Source organism: Heterodontus francisci, chromosome 4 (assembly GCF_036365525.1).
Source record: "Heterodontus francisci isolate sHetFra1 chromosome 4, sHetFra1.hap1, whole genome shotgun sequence".
NCBI lineage: Eukaryota > Metazoa > Chordata > Chondrichthyes > Heterodontiformes > Heterodontidae > Heterodontus > Heterodontus francisci.
Window position 1 is genome coordinate 44,182,942 of NC_090374.1, and position 14,606 is coordinate 44,197,547.

At 48.5% G+C, this 14,606-nt stretch overlaps 1 pseudogene; it reads left to right on the forward strand.

The window, feature by feature from the left end:
* Positions 1 to 433: 433 nt before the first annotated feature.
* Positions 434 to 564, forward strand: LOC137369486 (U2 spliceosomal RNA; annotated as a pseudogene).
* The last annotated feature ends 14,042 nt before the right edge of the window (positions 565 to 14,606 follow it).

Consider the following 14,606-nt stretch of genomic DNA (forward strand, 5'->3'; position numbering starts at 1 on the left):
AGAGAAAGCAGCAAAGCAAAGCAAACTCAAAAAAATTGAGTTCTGTGATTTCAGCCCCCTCTACCCTGCTTCCCAACACAAACACCCCCGCCCCATTTCACTGACTCTGTACTGGTAAATCTTCTTCCAATTCTGATGAAAGGTCATCGATATGAAACATTAACTCCCTTTCACTCCCCACAGATGATGCCTGACCTGCTGAGTATTTCCAGCATTTTTTGTTTCTATTAAGTGGTCCCATTCCAACATTAATTAACCTAGTAACTTTCCCAAAAAATTCAACCAGGTTGATGAGATATGTTCCAGAAGAAATGTTTTCCTCAGTCAGGGTGATTGTACTATGTAGCCCCAATGATCCTTTCTAGTGACCTGCGTATAACCAAAGTCAAGCTAATGGTGCTGTAATTTCCCCATGGCATCTTACTGCCCATTTTTCGCTTCTCGGCCTTTTGGCTGAGATCAAGTGTAGTATCTGTTCTTATCAGTGCTTACTTGGTTGAGAAGAGACCATGATCATTGCCTTTTGATCCTGGGTAGGTTTTGAGTAAAATGGCTATAACCAATCTTCGAGCTTCAGGCCAGGGAGTGCGCAACACCGTTCGGGTGGTCGTCAAGGACAAGGAAGGAGATGCACCGGTCCATCGCACCTTCTTCATCAAGAAAATCCTCTTTGATTGCTGCGGATTTCAAACTACGGACGTCTTCTGCCTGCAGGATTTCCCCAGCAGTGGATACTTCGACGTGACGTTTCGGAACGTGGCGGGATGCATCAAGTTCCTGAAGGCGTCCAAGGAGAAAGGGGACCGGGCGCCACTGTCGATCTTCACAGCGGAGCTGCTCTTCACGCTTCCGTCACCACAGGACCGGGTGGTGACGATTCACCTCTACAACCCCCATGTTCCAGTGGTGGATGTACTCACCTTTCTCGCCAGGTACGTTGAGGTGGCCGGCAGCAGCACTGATGTCAAGGACCCCTTTGGGATTTGGACCAGCAAGCGGCAGGTCAAGGTGACCTTGAAGGTCGATGCCAGTGGAGCCATCATCCACCCTCCCTCCAGCTTCGCTATCGGGGGAAGTCGAGGCTTCTTGGTCTACGCTGGGCAGCCCAGAGTTTGCCGCACCTGTGGCAAATCTGGTCACGTGGCAGCCAACTGCAGCATGGTTGTATGCAAGAACTGCAAGGAGGAAGGCCATCAGACCAAGGACTGTAAGCAGACTAAGTGTTGCAACTTGTGCGGTGCGGCAGGCCGTCTCGACAAAACCTGCCCCAAACGCTTCATCAGTTATGCTCAGGCGGCAAGGTCCAAGGAAAGGCCGGGAGAAGGTTCGACGAAGGCGTCCAGTGTTTGAAAGGAGACGAGCAACCTTCTCCGCAGTGAGGAACTTCAAACTGAGAAGGAGAAGGAAGGGGAGGCAGCTGAAACCAGCGACCCAGCACCTACCCTGCGCCCGGAAATCCCTCCTCCACAGACAGAATCAATGGAGGAGGAGGCAGCAGATGGACAAACAGGTCAGTGGCAAATGGTCCAGAGGAAAACCACAAAGAAAAAACATCCAAAAGCGGAACAGGCCACCACCCAAACCAGTGGCAAGAGGAGGCTACCTTCTGAAACAGACTACAACAGCTCCTCTTCACTGGATGGGGAAATGCTGGAACGACAGCCCCTTCAAAAGAGGCGGCAGAACTCCAAGGAGATGGAAGATAAAGGATCCCAGCCCCCAGGCACTGGAAGCTGTGATGGGCCCGGCGTGCCCCAACCCCAAAGCGCCACACGTAACGACGTGGCCAGCGCATCCCTGCTCCGGGACACCGAGAACAAAGACACGTGTGGCACACCTCAGCTCCGGGACGCCAGGAGCAGTGATGTTTTCGAGGAGGAACAGAGGGAAGCAGCAGAGGACAACCCAATCCTTGCTGTCTACAAGACCCCCCCCCGATGTCTCCCCAGCGGAACAAACCCTGCATGAAAAACCAGGAGGGGTTTCTGAGCCCAACTAATGTGAAACTGCTTGCACACACGATGGGTATGCAGGAACATCCCAAAGGACTGGGACTAGCAAGGACAAATGGTATGGGAAGCAACAACTAACTTTAAAAAATGGGTGTAAGAATTGCTTCCATTAATGTGCGTAGCATTAAATCTACTACGCGATGTGTTTCAACCTTGGATTACCTCGCCAAGGTCAAAGCTGACCTACTGTTTCTGCAGGAGTGTGGAATACCACACCTCAGCACCTACAGGCAGTGGTCGCGATGGTGGTCCCACGGGCCATCGATCTGGTCGGGGGGTAATGATTGCCGTTCCTCCGGTCTGGGTATTCTGCTGCGGGGAGGTAACTTCACCATCTCCGAAGTTAAGGAGGTGGTGGGCGGTCGCCTCCTCGTAGCAGACGTGATGTACAACAACGCTCCACTCCGGTTGATCAACGTGTACGCCCCAGTACAACGCAGCGAGCGGCTGACTGTCTTCCAGCAGCTCCCACTGCTGCTGGCGACGTCCAGGCCGGTCATCCTAGGCGGTGACAGCAAACTGGACGCTACGTCCAGATTCCTAATAGAAACAGTTAAAGATGCCAACCCTGCATGTCAGCAAACCTGCAGATGGAGCGCAGCACAGATACACATGGTCAAGATCGGACGGGTCTGCCCGTTCCAGGATTGACTTCCTGTTTGTGTCCCGTGCTGTCACAGTCGGATCCACCGACGTCAAGCCGGTGTTCTTCTCCGACCATTGCCTCTTACTGGCCGACTGTCACTTACAGGACGACCAGCGGGTTGGCAGAGGGACGTGGAAGCTCAATGCTACACTGCTGACCCCAGAGAACGTTGAGGAACTCAAAAGGGATTACAAAGGTTGGAGGACCGTGAAACCCCTCTTTGAGTCTCCAGTTCACTGGTGGGAAGCGATCAAGGAGAACATCAAGAGGTTCTTCATCCACAAAGATGTTCAGAGGGCGAGAGAGAGACAGAGGGAAATGTCCTAACTCCAGAAAAGTATGCAAAATCTGCTCCGGTTGCAGTCAATGGGGGTCGAGGTCAAGGAGGACCTCTAAGAGGTGAAGAGCCAGCAGGCCTCGCTTTTTGCCATGGAAGCCTCCAAGATCATCTTCCGGTCCAGAGTCCGCTCCATCGAGCAGGATGAGACGTGCTCGCATTACTTCTTCCAAAAGGTACACAGAGAGAGCTCTGTTATCAGCAGCCTGAAGGAAGAAGATGGCTCGGTAACGTCTTCGCAGTCTGACATACTAAGGATCAGCAAATCCTTTTATGCTGGGCTGTATGACGCGAAGCCCACAGACAGCAGAGCCTCCCAGTCCTTCCTGTCATCTATCACAGAGGTCTTAGATGACAGCAGGAGGGAGAGACTGGACAAGCCGCTAACTCTGGACGAGCTGACAAAGGTCGTCAAGTCCTTCAAGACGAGTAAAACTCCCGGAAGCGACGGCTTACCGGTCGAGTTATACTTGACCCTGTGGGGCTGGGTTGGCCCGGACCTGCTGGAAGTATACGAGAGTATGCTCCTGGCCGGTAGCATGTCAGAATCCATGAGGAAAGGCATCATCACCCTCATTTACAAGCGGAAGGGGGAGAGGGCAGAAATCAGAAATTGGCGGCCCATCTCACTGCTTAATGTTGACTACAAGATTCTGTCCAAAGTCATAGCCTGTCGAGTCAAGTCTGCTCTGGAGTTGGTGATTCACCCTGACCAGACCTGTACTGTACCCGGCAGGAAGATCTCTGATAGTCTCGCGCTACTCAGGGATACGATCGCCTATGTACGGGACAGGAGGGTGGACACCTGCCTCATCAGCCTGGACCAGGAGAAGGCTTTTGACAGGATATCGCAAACCTACATGATGGACGTGCTTTCCAAAATGGGGTTTGGGGAGGGAATCTGCAATTGGATCACAGTGCGGCACAGTGCAGCACAGTGGCGCAGTGGTTAGCACCGCAGCCTCACAGCTCCAGCGACCCGGGTTCAATTCTGGGTACTGCCTGTGTGGAGTTTGCAAGTTCTCCCTGTGTCTGCGTGGGTTTTCTCCGGGTGCTCCGGTTTCCCCCCACAAGCCAAAAGACTTGCAGGTTGGTAGGTAAATTGGCCATTATAAATTGCCCCTAGTATAGGTAGGTGGTAGGGAAATATAGGGACAGGTGGGGATGTGGTAGGAATATGGGATTAGTGTAGGATGAGTATAAATGGGTGGTTGATGGTCGGCACAGACTCGGTGTGCCGAAGGGACTGTTTCAGTGCTGTATCTCTAAACTAAACTAAACTAAACAAACATCAGTAGCGCAGTCTCAATCAATGGGTGGGAATCGGAAAGTTTCCCGATCCAATCTGGAGTCAGACAGGGCTGTCCTCTCTCCCCGGTCTTGTTTGTTTGCTGTATTGAACCCTTTGCTGAGTCTATTAGGAAGGATGCGAGCATAAGAAGGGTGACAATCCCAGGCAGCGGAGGCACTCAGGTTAAAACCTCCCTGTACATGGATGACGTCGCCGTCTTCTGCTCGGATCCGCTGTCCGTGCGCAGACTGATGAGCATCTGCGACCAGTTCGAACTGGCCTCGGGAGCCAAAGTTAACCACGGCAAGAGCGAGGCCATGTTCTTTGGGGGCTGACCGATCCTTTATCCCCCTCACTGTCAGGTCAGACTACCTGAAGGTGCTGGGGATATGGTTCGGAAGGGCCGGGGCGTGCACCAAAACGTGGGAGGAGCGAGTAGCCAAGGTACGACAAAAGTTGGGCATGTGGGGGCAGCGATCTCTCTCCATTGTGGGTAAGAAACTGGTCATCAGGTGCGAGGCGCTCACGTTGTTGCTGTACGTGGCGCAGGTCTGGCCCATACCCCACTCCTGCGCTGTGGCGGTCACCCGAGCCATTTTCCACTTCATCTGGGGATCTAAAATGGACCGGGTCCGGAGGGCCACGATGTTCAAACCTCTGGATAAGGGCGGGAAAAATGTACCCAACGTGGCCCTCATCCTGATGACCACCTTCATGTGCGTCTGCATCAAGCTGTGTGTAGACCTCCAGTACGCAAACTCCAAGTGTCACTACGTGCTGAGGTTCTATCTGTCCCCGGTGTTGCGAAGGATGGGCCTGGTCACATTGCCGCGGAACGCTCCATGCAGTTGGACTGTGCCGTACCACCTATCCTTCGTGGATCAGTTTCTGCGGGAAAACACCTTTGACCACCGATCCATCAGGCAGTGGTCTGCACTGAATGTCCTCAAGGCCCTACGGGAAAAGGAGACGGGGGATCCTGTCGGATGGTTCCCCGAGCAGACCGTCAAAGTCATTTGGCGGAATGCCTCATCACCAGAACTTTCAAACAAGCACCAAGATGTAGCTTGGCTGGTGGTGAGAAGGGCCCTCCCTGTCAGATCCTTCCTGCACGCCTGAAGTCTCGCCCCCTCCGCGCAATGCCCCCGTGGTGGCTGTGGTGGGGAAGAGACGGTTGCCCACCTCCTCCTAGAATGTGTCTTTGCAAAGCAGGTGTGGAAAGAGATGCAGTGGTTTTTGTCGAGGTTCAGCCCAAGCAGCTCTGTAACACAGGAGTCTGTGCTCTACAGGCTGTTCCGAGAGACGCACACCGAGACAAACATCAGCTGCTGCTGGAGGACTATCAATTCGGTGAAAGACGCCCTTTGGTCTGCCCGAAACTTGCTGGTCTTCACATATATAAGAGTTGTCCACCACCGAATGTTGCAGACTGGCACATTCCAAGGTCCAGGACTACGTGCTGAGGGACGCACTAAAGCTTGGGGCAGCCGCAGCAAAGGCTCAATGGGGAAATACCACAGTGTAAGGTCCCCCCACCACACTGAACTGAGGGGCTGGATCCATGGGAAACCCCTCGAACTGTATCGGGAAAATTTTGTGTGCTGTAAAATGTAAAAATGTATATCGCATGACAAATGTGAAATGGAAGGGTTGTGAGGCATCTCATGATTGTAATGAAGGAAACTGATCTCCCTTGCAATGTTTGTATTTTTTGGTGCTGTTTGAAACTGTTTGGAAATGTATTTTTTGCAGATTTTTATGAATAAAGTATATTTTGGAAATAAAAAAAAAAATCTTACTGCCCCTTTTTAAAATCGCGGCACCATATGGGTGGGTTTCTATCTAGTCCTTGGGAACATTCCCAGGCTTCAGTGAGCTGTGAAATATATGAGTTATTCTCAAGGACAATAGGGATAGGCAATAAATACTGTCCTAGCCAGTGATGCCCACATCCCATGAACGAATAAAAAAAACAGCTAAGAGGGGCTCACAGAGCACGGCCCCCATTTTCTTAAGCAAGCAGACTGTCGGTTCCATTGCACCATTTGAAGAGCAGGGAGTTGTGATGCTTTACTGGCCAATGTCAAAACTCTCACTGTGATCACCAAAAATCAGATGACGTGATTATAAATCTTAGTCCTGCTGGTGCGACCCAGCTGTGTGGAAAAAAGTGGGTGCATGTTTCCATTACTATCAACAGATGCTGTACCGTGGAATAAATATATGTGAAGCATTTCGATATATCTCTGAGAGATGTGATAAATGCAAGTCTTTCCTGTGTTAATTTCTTGCTGTGCAAAGTGATACTTCATATCATCCTAGCTGTAATTAAATGGTTGGCATTTTTGGCGAGTGAATGACACGGCATAAAGTGCATGTCGAAAAATATAACTTACCCAGAATTGGATAACTAGACGATGGAAGTCTGGCTCTTACACAGACAATGACTTTCAATGACGTTTGACCATCACTATTGACAAAACCCATCTGTCTAATTGAATCAGGGAGCACTCCCATTGTCTCTCTAGGCAACTGTCTCTCAGAACGCAAATGTGCAGCCATGTTTTCAGCCACTGCTCTGTAGTCTTTTTTTAAACAAGTTATGTTCAATGTCCAGTAACAGTTCAAATAGTGTTCCATATGACAAAATTAATATGTTTCCATTTGGCAGGTGTGGTTTCTGTCACACCTCCACCTCCAGCTGAATGAAATACAACATGATGGGGAGCATTTAATTATAAATTAGAAGGAAGAGAAAGTACAGGAAAACGCAAATACATTTCTCTCATTCATTCAGGAATCTTAAAATTATTGCAGCCTGTCTTTCCTTTGTAGCAGTGCTGCTTTTGACTGCCCCTATTGTCCTTGAGGTGGATCTGAGATAGTTGTGTGTTGCCCAAGGGGTTTAAAGTTTCTTCACTATCAGCCTGCAATACGTTGGGAATGGACATCCCAATAAACATGTGATTTTTGGGGAGGTTTGCAGTTTGCACATTTCCATGATTGTTTTGGGTGCCTTTGTTCCTGTTGGGGTCTGCAGAGGGATTTAATTAGCCCTGGTTTGGAATTCTGACCATGGGAGTTGGCAGTGGGTGGATCCACTCTGATCTCTCTTTCAGTGCTCTGATGAGTCATGCAAGTGCTTTTCACTTTAGGGTATAGTTGTTTCCCTTTTCTCCTGACGGTGGGGGTGGATTCTTTGCTAATCTTCCCTTTGTCCTCTGGAACATTCCTGCTTACAAGTATTTGTCTAAATTCCACTGCATTCCCCTGTGGCACTTCGACTAGGTGAGGCATCACCCTCACTGTTTCTTTGCCCTCTAGAGGACTTTCTTTGTCCTTGCAGGTTTCTGTAAATGTTGTTTGCAACTCTGGTAGGGTGCTTCTGGTGTCTGCATTTACACAGGAGGATGTGGGGCCTAATCTTTCCAACATTTTGGCTGACCAGACAGTAGGAGTTTTCATTTGGGAATCCTCCCAGACTTCCTTTAACCTGTCCTCTTTCTCCCTTTTTCCCTTTTCCTCTCTAACTTTTTTGCCAGCCCTGTGCCTGTCTGTCCCCTTTTGTTCTCAGCAGGGGTCCCTTACAATTCACCAGCCCTCTGCTGGATGATTTCCCAAAAGCCGATACAGGAATTAGGGGTGCAGATTTCACTACAGTTTGGGGTTTCCCCTCAACCTGGCACATGTGGCAACTCCTACAGTACTCTACCACATCTTTGTGGAGTTTGCCCAGTCAAACTGCTGTCTTATGTGGGCTTTGGTTTTTCATATACCACATGTACAGCCACTGTAGTCTCATGGGCCCTTCTTAACATTTCTCTCCGGTACCTCTGCGGCACCACTAACTGGTGAACCACTGTCCACTCTTTGCTCTCAGGTCTGTGATGAGAACTCTCTTTTCCTCATCAGTGCCTTATTCTTTAAATAGTAGCGGTCAGGGACTCCCTCTGCTTCACTTTCAGTCTGGGCAGCCTGTGTTAACTCTCTCAGTACTGGGTTGGCTCGCTGAGCCTCAACTGAGGAAGATCCATTTAATCCATTCCCTGGATCCTCTAACTTTACAAAGAAAGTTTCAGACAGACAGACAGTCGTCTGCCTGCAGTGCCATTTCAGTCTCCTCTGGGGGAGCTGGTTTGGTCATAGCTCGATTCACTGCACATTCAGGGGAACTGCAGGGGACTGTCTCCTGCCACTGCCCTGTATCTCTGAACTCCTTCGGCCTCTCTTTCACTACTGGGGAAGCTACCACCTTCGCCCCCACCGGATCATTACCTAGGAGCAGGTCAAACCCGTCCACAGGCAAACTAGGGACAATCCCTACGGTCACCGATCCCGAAACTAGGTCGCACTCCAAATGCACCTGGTGTACAGGTTCAGGCTTATACTGCCCTCCAATATCATTCACCACCATTCTGGTATTTACTGCACTCTCTGGGGGAAAGGTCAGGCCTTTTCCCTGCAAAAGGGATCTCATGGCCCCTGTATCCCTGAGTATTACTATGGGCCTGCTTGCCCCACTCGAGGGGTATGGGGTTACTCTTGCTTTAGACACAAAATCCTGATAACCTACAGGACTCTTTTAAAATTTCCCTGCACCCGCAACAGTATGTTTTCTGGGTCTTACTATGGCTGCAGTTAAAGCCACAGCTTGTTCTGCTGTGCTTTCCATCGGGGTCCCTTCTCCTTCACCGAGTGGGTGTGCCTTGATTAATCCTACAGGCTTACTCCGTAGTTTCCAGCAGTCAGTTCTCAGATGACCTGCCTTATTACAATGGAAGCACACAGGTCTCCAGGTCTCACTCCTACTTACAGCACTATCCGCTTTGACTGGAGGAGAGCCCCCTGTGTGTCCACATTTTCTTTCTCTCCCAGGACTGCTCGGGCTCCTATCACCTTCCCACCCTTTGTCCTTTTCGGATTTGTGGGGTGATGAGGAAAGGTTTTCCCCTGGGGAACTGTTATTAGAGCAAAATCATCAGCCAGAACTGCGGCCTTCTTCGCTCTATGTAATTTTTGTTCCTCCGTATGGGTCTTTATGGAGAGGGGGAGAGAGTTTTTAAATTCCTCTGGCAAAATCACCTCTCTGAGGTTTTCATAGCTGGGATGCACTTTAAGAACACTCAACCACTGGTTAAAAGCCAGCTGCATACTCCAAGTAAGTTTAATCAATCTGTTTCTTGAGGGTTTGGAACTTCTGGCGGTAGGCTTCCAGTACTAGCTCATATCCTCTGAGGATAGCATTTTTGCTCAATTCATAATTTGATTAACTCTCATCTAGCACCAGGGAATAAACCTCATGGGCTCTTCCTGTTAGCTAACTTTGCGGCACAGTGGTGCAGTGGTTAGCACCGCAGCCTCACAGCTTCAGGGACCCGGGTTCAATTCTGGGTACTGCCTGTGCGGAGTTTGCAAGTTCTCCCTGTGACTGCGTGTATTTTCACCGGGTGCTCCGGTTTCCTCCCACCGCCAAAGACTTGCAGGTGATGGGTAAATTGGCCATTGTAAATTGCCCCTAGTGTAGGTAGGTAGTAGAGAAGATGGGATTACTGTAGGGTTAGTATAAATGGGTGGTTGTTGGTCGGCACAGACTTGGTGGGCTTAAGGGCCTGTTTCAGTGCTGTATCTCTAAATTAAAATAAAATAAGAGTCCAACTCTCAGCCGGTCACTTTAACTGCCTTGCAAGTTTCTCAAAAGATACAAAAAATCCTTCCACGTCTCCCTCACTAAATTTTGGAATCAGTTGGGAAAATTTTTTAAATACAGTACACAGCCCCGCACTGCTTGTATTTTCCGTGCTTTCACTGGGGATGCTCGGGTCACCCCCTGGATAACTCAAGCCGCCTCAGCTCTCTTTCCTCCCGTTCCTTCTGGAAATTTCTTTCTCTCTCTCTCCTCTAATTCAAGTTTCCTCTGTTCCAGTTGTATCTTTGCTAGCAATACCCTGTTTCTGATTCTTCAGATTCGAGGGAAAAATGGTTAGCCACTAGTCTTCGGAGTTCTGATTTCCTAGCCTTGGCACGGAAAGTGATCCCACATTGTTCAGCTATACTTCTCAACTCCTCCATAGACAGTGCCTTTAACTTATCCCAAATTATTTCACCCTGACTTGGGTAGTTACTGGCTTCAGTCGCAGACATGTTAGTATTCCAGCACACACAACCACAAGAAAACCTGTATTGAAATGTTTTCTCTTTTTGATTGGGATCAATTTGATTTGCCACTTCCAATTTCTCGTTTGTCTGTGAGTCCAATTTCGGACAATAGTCCCCAAATTTCTGTTATGACCAGGTTAGGAAGGGGTGTAGGGCTCCCCTCTCAGCCTTTTCCTGGTTTGGCCGCAACAGGGTTTAACTTTTTAAACACAGTGTTTTTTTTAGCTTCCACTCAGTGAGTCCTTGCTCAATGCTCTCTAATTGTAATTGTAAAGGAATCAACCAGACAGGTTTTCTCAGGTTTAAACAAGAAAGGTGTAAGTTTATTAACCTTAAAACTCTAACTCTGTTAAAACTACAAAAGATACGCGATGCAACCATGCTAGCATGCATATGTGATAAACACACACACAAATAGGTACAGAGGAGGAGAAAGAATTAAAGGGGGGAGGTTTGAAGTAGTAGATGGAATTCAATTACTTGTTTTTGTTTGGATATAAAGTCTTTAATTGGAGTTAGGTCTTATAGTTCTCGTTGGGGTCCAGTGCACACATTCAAACAGGTTTCGCTGGTACCAGATGGCTGCAGGGGTCTTCTGACTTGAGGCTTCATTAATTTCTGTGGATCCTTGGAACTTTGTGTGAGAGAGAGACAGAGAGAGAGAGAGAGAGAGAGAGAGAGACCTTGCTTCTCTTTGGTCTTCAAATTGCAGTTTACCTCCAAAACTTTACTGTGAGCATAATTCAATCAATTCGCAGGTTGGCCAGCAGATTAGTCATGTGACTAGCTCTTTGTTTGAGACAGCATCGCCTGTGAGATTTGTTGATTCTTCAGAACTTACTGGACACACTCAGTTGGGGTGAGGGTTGGGGAGGTGGAATGCTGGCTCTTGCATAGACAATGACTCTCAATGACTTTTGACCATCACTATTGACAAAACCCATCTGTCTAATTGAATCAGGGAGCACTCCCATTGTCTCTCTAGGCAACTGTCTCTCAGAATGCAAATGTGCAGCCATGTTTTCAGCCACTGCTCTGTGGTCTTTTTTTAAACAAGTTATGTTCAATGTCCAGTAACAGTTCAAATTGTGTTCCATATGATGAAATTAATATGTTTCCATTTGGCAGGTGTGGTTTCCATCACAATATTTTAATGGGACTCTATGCCTAAGATTTTATCTCTGGTTCAAATTTAACATTGGCCAGCCAGGTTTTCCAGCCCTCGGGAAACCCAACTGCAGAAAGGAGGTGAAAACAGCTGCTGGGAAACATAAGTGCCTTTCCAGCACTGCTTGTGGGCCAAGAGGATTGCTTCCTCTCAGCCCTCCAAACTATTCACCTTCCATACCAATCATTGGATCTCCATGATTCGATTATTGCCTTCCCTCCCACCCTGATCAGACTCCGATGTCTGACTCATTTCACTTACCTGGGAGCGGAGCAACGGCTGGCGGACCTGCATGGAACCTGATCCACAGCGGCAGCTGTAAATAAAGAGCAGGGCTCGAGGTCCTCATTCACTTACCTGGGAGCAGAACGGAGCAGTGGCTGGCAGACCTGTGAGAAAGCTGATCCGGAGCGGCGGCTGTAAATAAAGAGTGGGGCTCAAGGCCCTCATTCACTTACCTGGGAGCAGAGCGAAGCAGCGGCTGGCAGACCTGCGTGAAACCTGATCCGGAGCAGTGGCAGAATCTTTGTGTCTCTCAGTGCATGCTGAGACTCAAAAAGAGGGGGAAAAAACTTACAGTGACATCACGGAAATTGTGCAAGGTGATTGGTTGCGTAAGTAACAGCTGTTAGTGCATTTAAAAAGGGAAAGTTAAAAAAAAAACTCAAGTGATAAGGTGAGCAGTACTAATTAAATTAGTGAAATTTAATAAGGACTTTAGATTGTACTGGGTAGTGTTTGGAGTAGAACAAGACCCCGAGTGTAATTAGTATTTTTTAAAGGGAGTAACTAAATTAATTTAAAGGTAAGTCATGGCAGGAGAGCTCAGCCCCTTGGTATGCTCCTCCTGTGCTATGTGGGAAATCAGGGATGCTTCGAGTGGCCTTGAGAACCTTGTGTGCAGGAAGTGTATCCATCTGCAGCTAGTGACTAGCCGCATAACGGAGCTAGAGCTGCGGGTGCATTCACTGTGGAGCATCCGCGATGCTGAGGACGTCGTGGATAGCACGTTTAGAGAGGTGGTCAGACCGCAGGTAATGGCAGCACAGGCAGAAAAGGAATGGGTGACCACCAGGTGGAGTAGTAGGTGCAAGCAGGTAGTACAGGAGTCCCCTGTGGCCATCCCCCTCTCAAACAGATATACCGCTTTGGATACTGTTGGGGGGGATGACCTCCCAGGGGAAAGCTGCAACAGCCAGGTCCCTGGCACCAAGGATGGCTCTGCTGCACTGCAGGGGGAAAAAGGAGTGGAAGAGCTATGTTGATAGGGGATTCTACCGTAAGGGGTACAGATAGGTGTTTCTGTAGCCGCAAACGTGACTCCAGGATGGTATGTTGCCTCCCTGGTGCTAGGGTCAAGGATGTCACAGAGCGGCTGCAGGACATTCTGAAGGGGGAGGGTGAGTAGCCAGATGTCGTAGTACACATTGGTACCAACGACATAGGTAGAAAAAAGGATGAGGTCCTGCAACAAGAATTTAGGGAGCTAGGTAGCAGATTAAATAGCAAGTCCTCTAAGGTTGTAATCTCTGGATTACTCCTGGTGCCACATGCTAGTGAGTTTAGAAATAGGAGGATGGAGCAGATGAATGCGTGGCTGAGGAGATGGGGCAGGAGGGAGGGCTTTAGTTTCCTGGATCACTGGGTCTGTTTTTGACAAAGGTGGGGCCTGTACAAGTTGGACGGGTTGCACCTGAACTGGAATGGGACAAGCATCCTTGCTGGGAGATTTGCTAGTTCTGTTGGGGGAGGTTTAAACTAATTTGGCAGGGGGATGGGATACAGAGTGGAGGTACAGTAGAGGGTAATATAGAACAGAAAGTGAATCTGCCTGGAAGGTAGAGCAAATATAGACCTGGTAAGGCACAAGGGAAAAATGCAAGGTTGGATTGCATCTATTTCAATGCAAGGAGTCTTACTAGTAAGGCAGGTGAATTGAGGATGTTGATTAGCACATGGGATTATGATATTATTGCTATCACAGAGACATGGTTGAGGGAGGGACAGGACTGGCAGCTCAATGTTCCAGGGTATAGAATCTTCAGGCGCGACAGGGGAGGGGATAAAAGAGGAGGTCGCATTGCACTGTTGATCAAGGAGTCAATTACTGCAGTAAGGAGGGATGACATCTGAGAAGGTTCCTCAAATGAGGCCATTTGGGTAGAACTTAAAAACAAAAAGGGGACAATCACTTGGCTGGGTGTGTACTACAGGCCTCCAAACAGTCAGGGAGAGATAGAGGAGCAGATATGTAGGCAAATCTCAGAGAGGTGTGAAAATAATAGGGTAATAATAGTAGGGAATTTCAACTTCCCCAATATTAACTGGGATAGTCTTAGTGCAAAAGGCTTAAAAGGGGCGGAATTCTTAAAATGATTACAGGAGAGCTTTTTGAGGCAGTATGTAGAAAGTCCTACAAGAGAAGGGGCAGTACTGGACCTAATCCTAAGGAATGAAGCCGGACAAGTGGTAGAAATGTCAGCGGGGGAGCATTTCAGGGATAGTGACCATAACTCTGTAAGATTTAAGGTAGTTATGGAAAAAGTCAAAGATGGACCGGAAATAAAGGTACTGAACTGGGGGAAGGCCGATTTCAATAAGATACAACAGGATCTGGCCAAAGTGGACTGGGAGCAGCTACTTGTAGGAAAGTCTACATCACATCAGTGGGAGTCATTTAAAGAGGAAATTGTGAGAGTTCAGAGCCAACATGTACCCGTTAAGGTGAAGGGTAAGACCAACAAGTCCAGGGAACCCTGAATGTCAAGGGATATGGAGGATTGGATCAGGAAAAAAAAGGAGGCTTACGGCAGATCCCATGCGCTGAAAACAGCGGAGGCACTAGAGGAGTATAGAAAGTGTAGGGTGGCACTTAAAAAAGTAATTAGGAGAGGGAAGAGGGGACATGAAAAAACACTGGTGGGCAAAATAAAGGAAAATCCCAAGGCATTTTATAAGTATATTAAGGGTAAGAGGATAACCAGGGAAAGATTAGG